The sequence below is a fragment of the Hevea brasiliensis genome, unplaced genomic scaffold, assembly GCF_030052815.1.
Source record: "Hevea brasiliensis isolate MT/VB/25A 57/8 unplaced genomic scaffold, ASM3005281v1 Scaf10, whole genome shotgun sequence".
Taxonomy (NCBI): Eukaryota; Viridiplantae; Streptophyta; class Magnoliopsida; order Malpighiales; family Euphorbiaceae; genus Hevea; species Hevea brasiliensis.
In genome coordinates this window covers 611,447-618,166 of record NW_026614586.1, presented here as the reverse complement: position 1 = coordinate 618,166, position 6,720 = coordinate 611,447, and the positions used below count along the sequence as shown (strand labels likewise).

The 6,720-nt window shown below is 33.8% G+C and overlaps 1 non-coding gene across 1 annotated transcript; it reads right to left on the bottom strand.

Annotated features, from left to right (window-relative positions):
* Positions 1-6,303: 6,303 nt before the first annotated feature.
* On the bottom strand, positions 6,304-6,411 carry LOC131176415 (small nucleolar RNA R71). The gene has a single exon (XR_009146501.1). It is a non-coding gene; the product is annotated as a small nucleolar RNA R71 (small nucleolar RNA).
* Between the last annotated feature and the right edge of the window lie 309 nt (positions 6,412-6,720).

Genomic DNA, 6,720 nt, shown 5'->3' with positions numbered 1-6,720 from the left:
AATTCTCCAGTCATTCATTGTTATTCATTTTTATGGTTTCATAAATTTTAATTTTTCATTTGACTTAAACTCGTACTCAAATTTGAGAATCAAATTTTAAATATGATTTGTCATATAAATAAGTTAAAACTCATTAATTTTGTATTTATTAATGATTATTAATGTAGGTAAATTTATGAATTTTCTCATCATCAGCTTTTTAATAATTCTGCACACAATGTGCAGGTCATCTAATTATCACAAAATAAAATAATTATGTGATCAAAATCAAATTAAATACTAAATTCACTAATATTTGTTACTAACTAAAAAATAGCTGACTTCCCCTGACATTCCTGAAAAAAAAAAGATTTTTTTTATATTTAAAAATTATGTAATTTTTTTATGATGATTTATAGGATATGCCAATATTAAAAATCTATTCGATTTAAAATGTCATTGTTACTTTAATTATAATTTTATATTTTAGTTCTCATCAATAATAATTTTAAAAATTAATTAATTAAATAAATTAAATAAATACTCCCACAAATCACGAAATTATGACAGATTACGTATGGGTTTCAAACAAAATTATATGGCCATATAATTTTGTTTGAAAAATTATATGGCCATATAATTGGACTGGGTTACTTAGACGAGCCATTTGAATCCAAAAGTCAAGCTATGTAACCCGTAACTTGAATAGTTGCAATCATATTCATCGATTGGTGATGTGAACCTTCAAGTAATTGGTAACTTGAAAACCCACATTCAAGAATTAAAGGAAAAATATGGAAAGTACCAAATCAAGATGTATGAATTTGATTCTTTGAACTAGCACAATCAGATTGTTGTGTAATTCAAAGAAAATATCAGAAATGGAATTCTTGATCTAATTCATATGGAGAATGAATAAACCAAGAATATTATGCACATTAAACCTTGCAAGATAGAAATCTCAGCAAGTTAATGAGCTTCACAAGAACAAAGGCAACAGCCAATTTACTCACTAAAGGAGCAGACACAATCTTTCATTAATATTCAAAGTGTGTCCTCCACTCTCTCATTACACTTGTATTTAGTCTCTTAGCTCCAAAGCTAAAGACAAAAATATCCCTACTTTAATAACAGTTGCAAAGAGCTTTAAGTCTAAACAAAAATTAATCTATCAAAAGACTAAAAATTCCTAACAAAAAGTAAATTTAACACAACAGCAAATAAGGGCATTTAAGTCCAAAAGAGAGGTGGTTATAACAGCAAGGAATATTCTTTTAAAAAGGTGCCAGCAGATGCATGTACATGGGTTGGATCTGGTGCATGCATGTCCACAGGTTATTCCATGTAACCTAATGCTCCACATGACACCTGGTCACTTCCAAGCTTAATTTTCATCAAATTTAATCATTTATAATTTTTTTCATGCCATTCCAGCTTATAATCCTTGCTCCTTAAGATTTCACAAATTAAATTCTGAAGTGATTTAGCTCTAGCTCTAGTAATTGGACCTTGGATGAATTCCTTTGGCGTGGATGTATCTTGTTTCTCATCATTCTCCCCCGCCGCTTCAAAAGGATTCGTCCTCGTATCTGTTCCTGCATCAACACAAGGAGATAAATCAGCAACATTAAAGGTGGCACTGACATTATACTCACCGGGCAAGTTTATTTTGTAGACATTATCATTAATTTTGGTCAGCACTTGGAAAGGTCCATCACATCTTGATTGTAATTTTGATTTCCTTCGAGAGGGAAACCTTTCTTTACGCAAGTGAACCCATACCCAATCTCCAGGTTGAAATGTAACTTTCTTCCTTCCTTTGTTGGCTTGACTAGCATATTTTTCATTTTTCTTTTCAATTTGAAGCTTGGCTTGTTCATGGATTTTCTTCACCAATTCTGCTTTTCTTTTTTCATCTAAACTAGCAAGCTCGTTCACAGGCAAAGGTAAAAGATCCAAAGGAGTTGAATGATTGAAACCATACACAATTTCAAATGGAGAATAGCCAGTAGAAGAATGCACATTTCTATTGTATGCAAATTCAACAAGTGGAATGCAATATTCACATGACTTCAAATTTTGCTTAACCACAGCACGCAAAAGAGTAGTTAGTGTCATATTTACTACTTCAATTTGACCATCGGTTTGTGGGTGACAAGTTGTGGAAAATAACAACTTGGTGCCCAATTTTCCCCACAAAACCTTCCAAAAGTGACTAAGGAATTTAACATCCCTATCATTAACTAAACTCTTAGGTATGCCATGCAACTTAACAATATCTCTAAAGAATAAATTTGCAACATTTGTAGCATCATCAGTTTTATGGCATGGAATAAAATGTGCCATTTTTGAAAACCTATCAACAACAACAAAAATTGAATCACGGCCTTGTTTAGACCTAGGTAATCCTAACACAAAATCCATAGACAAATGAACCCAAGGATCACTAGGGGTAGGTAAAGGTGTATACAAACCTTGTGGCAAAATTCTAGATTTAGCCTTAGCACACACAACGCACCTAACACATACTCTTTCAACATCTCTTTTCATATTCGGCCAATAAAAATGTTCCTTTAACACATCTAAAGTTTTGGCAACACCAAAATGGCCCATTAATCCACCAGCATGAGACTCATTCACAAGTAATTCATGCATGGAACTCTTAGGCACACACAATCTATTTTCTCTAAACAAATATCCATCATGCCTATAAAACTTCTCAAAAGCATTCTTTTTACAAGCTGCATACACTCTAGCAAAGTCATCATCTTCAGCATATAATTCTTTCACGTATTCGAATCCTAATAACTTTGCATCAAGAAGGGCAAGAAGGTTATACCTTCGAGATAAGGCATCAGCCACCACATTTTCTTTCCCATGTTTGTATTGAATCACATATGGGAAGGTCTCAAGGAACTCAACCCATTTTGCATGACGCCTACTCAACTTATTTTGCCCCTTGATATGCTTCAATGACTCATGATCTGTGTGAATGACAAATTGCTTTGGCCAAAGGTAATGTTGCCATGTTTCCAAGGCACGTTCCAATGCATACAACTCCTTGTCATATGGAGAATAGTTTAAGGCTGCTCTATTAAGCTTCTCACTAAAATATGCTATTGGTCTCTTATCCTGCATTAAAACGGCTCCAATACCTATACCTGATGTGTCATACTCAATCTCAAAAGTCTTAGAAAAATCAGGTAAAGCCAACATAGGAGCGGAATATAACATGTCTTTAATTTTGTGAAAAACATCTTCTTGTTTCTATTCCCAAACAAAATTAACATTCTCTTTGACAAAATCATTCAATGGTGCCGCAATGGTACTAAAATTCTTAATAAATCTTCTATAGAATCTAGCTAGTCCATGGAAACTACGTACTTCAGATGCAGACTTTGGAATGGGCCAGTCTCTAATAACTCTAATTTTTTCATCATCGACTTCAACACCATTAGCACTAATGACAAATCCTAAAAAGACAATCTTTTCCATGCAAAATGAACATTTCTTCAAGTTAGCATATAATTTTTCCTTTCTTAACACATCGAATACAGCTCTTAAATGATGTATATGTTCATTCATGCCTCTACTGTAAACCAATATGTCATCAAAATAAATAACAATAAATTTTTCAATAAAAGCACGCAACACATGATTCATCAATCTCATAAAAGTGCTAGGAGCATTAGTTAGCCCAAAAGGCATCACTAACCACTCATATAGTCCATGCTTTATTTTAAATGCAGTCTTCCATTCATCACCTACTTTCATGCGAATTTGATGATATCAGCTTTTCAAGTCAATTTTGGTAAACACACAAGCACCACAAAGTTCATCTAACATATCATCCAATCTAGGTATAGGGTGGCGATACTTTATAGTGATTTTGTTTACCGCCCTACAATCCATACACATGCGCCATGTGCCATCTTTCTTTGGTACCAAAAGGATGGGTACAGCACAAGGGCTCATACTTTTGATGCATACATTTTGCATAGTCATTTAGGTCTAATTTCATAACCCATTTATTTGATTATTAGTCATTTTTAGCTAATTTCATTAGTTAATTAGTTAGTTTTTCATAATTGTCGATTTTGGATTAATTTGTAATTTTTACTTTGTTTTGTAGGAAAAATGGTGTTTTTGAAGGACTGAAGAGAAATTTTGCTATTGAGGAGTGACTTCTACAGCCAAAGATGTCAAAAACAAGTTTTCAAGCTGAAATATGCATTGACCAAATTGTGCATAACTTGCCGCATAAGCTATGCAGATCTGCATAAGGAGAAAAATCACTGTTCCAGAACCAACTGAAATGTGCATAAGGAGACTGCATAGCTTATGCACATTCACGCCTCCCTTATGCACTCTCACGGAATTGTGCATAACCTATGCACCAAGTCATGCAGTTTCGCATAAGTGAACTGTAACCCGAAAAGCATAAGGGACTGCATAACTTATGCACCACTTATGATCCATAAAGGTTTCATTAATGAGCTGGCAGAAGATTCTTTCAGAAAATTCCTCCTAGAACATACTATTTTAGGGCTCCATGTCAGAAAAATGCTATAAATAGTCTCATTTCCCATTTTAGAAGGGGGGGACAAGGAGCAGAAAAGGAAAGGAAGAGGAGAGGCAGAATTTGAAGAGTCACTTTCATCTTCCACACCATTTTCAACCAAGATTTGCAGATTTCTTTCTTCCCTTATATTTTTCTACATTTCTAGTGTTTAATTTCTTATTCCTTAGCTTAGATTAAAGCTTTATTTCCATTTAAACTCAATATATCTTGTAAGCATTATGGATAGTGAGTAGTTTTATTTTGATTCTGGAGTAAGGGTTGTAATATTTGAGATATTTTGTGGATTTTGATTGGGTAATCCATATTTTGTGGTCTTAATGAGTTTTATTCATTTCTTGTGTGCTTAATGACATGCTTAGTGTAGGATCCCATTAAGTGATGTTCTTAATCCATGGTTGAAGCACCGAAAGGAGAAGGCCCTGTGATAGATAATCAAGAAATTGGACTTAATTAACTTAGACCTAGAAATAGGCTAAGGATTAAGAGGATTCACAGATTAATTAAAGAACTTAATGGGTCTTAATTAACTCTAAGTCCACGAAAGTAGGATTAGATTGATTAAGGCACTCTTTGTCTCACTCGAAAGGGAATTCAAAGGATTTAAGAATTAATCTCCTTAAAACCAATAAGTTTCATAAGATTGGATAACCAATTTAAAATCCCAAAATAGCTCGAATATGAAATCCTGAACTCTGGAATCGCCTTTTTATCATTGCTAATTTTCAATTGAATTTAATTGCTTGCCATTTTAAATCTTGCTATATTTGAACTTGCTTATTTCAATTTGATGCAATTTTAGTTTAATTAATACATTGTTGGATAGATTATTAATTTTGCACATATAGATTTCATACTCCAATACCTATTCAATCTATTATTTTAATTTTGAAATTAGTTCAATTTAGTCAACTTTTTATATCAAAAATTCAATCATTAACACAACTCCTCGTGGGAACGATATCTTTACTGTATTACTTGTACGACCCGTGCACTTGCGGTTGGGCCACATCAAGTTTTTGGCGCCGTTGCCGGGAAGTTGTTTGTTTAATATTGAATTCTTGATTATTTTTAGTTGTTTATAGTTTTATCTTTGTTATCTTTTCATTTTGTGTTTGTTTGTTCTTTTTCAGGTACTTTTAACCTTTTATGAGAAGAGCTAGAAGCACAAGTGACACATCCTTATTGTTCAATCCTGAAATTGAGAAATTTTGTAAAGCCAACAAGAAAGAAACCAGAAGAAGGAAAGAAGCTTTGAGAGAAACTGAATTAGAAGCAGACATGGCTGATGAAAGAATTAGAATTGGTGGTAATGCTGGAAATGATCGAAACAATGAAAATGCAGCCCATGGTGAAGAGGTAGTAAATGCTAATCTGCCTAGGGGAAGTATGATGGATCATGCTTTTCCTCGTTTTGATGACTTAAGAGAGAGCATAGCAAGACCAAGAATTGATGCAAATAGTCACAAGATGGATTTTGGAGTTCTTCAAATGATTCAAAATTCTCAATTTGGAGGACATCCTTCTGAAAATCCACACACACATCTGAAGAAGTTTGCTATGATTTGTGACATGCAAAAACAACCTGGAGTATCTGATGATGCAGCAAGATTGAAGCTATTCCCATTCTCTTTGAAAGATAGAGCATTGGATTGGCTTGATTCTTTACCTCATAACTCCATCACAAATTGGGAGTAGCTCACTGATGCATTTCTTGCACAATATTTTCCACCTGGAAAAACTCAAGAGTTGAGGAATCAAATGACAGCTTTCAGACCAAGAGAGGATGAAACTCTATATGAGTCATGGATGAGATGGAAGGAATTAGAGAGACAATGCCCACATCATGCCATTCCGAAATGGATGATAAACCAGAATTTTTACACCAATGTCACTCCTGCAATTAGAGGGATTATTGATGCTCAAACAGGAGGAGAATTTATTATGAAGCATGAAGATGAAGCTTATGAGCTATTGGAGAAAATTGCAAAGAATACTCATCTTTGGAGTAGTCCAAGAGGACCAGCTCCAACTCAAAAGAGGCAAGCTGCTGGGATGTATGATCTTGATCCATTTAATATGATTAATGCAAAGTTTGATGCACTTACAAATGTTTTGGCTAAGAAGATGGAAGATTTGAGTATGTTGGTTAGTTCATCATC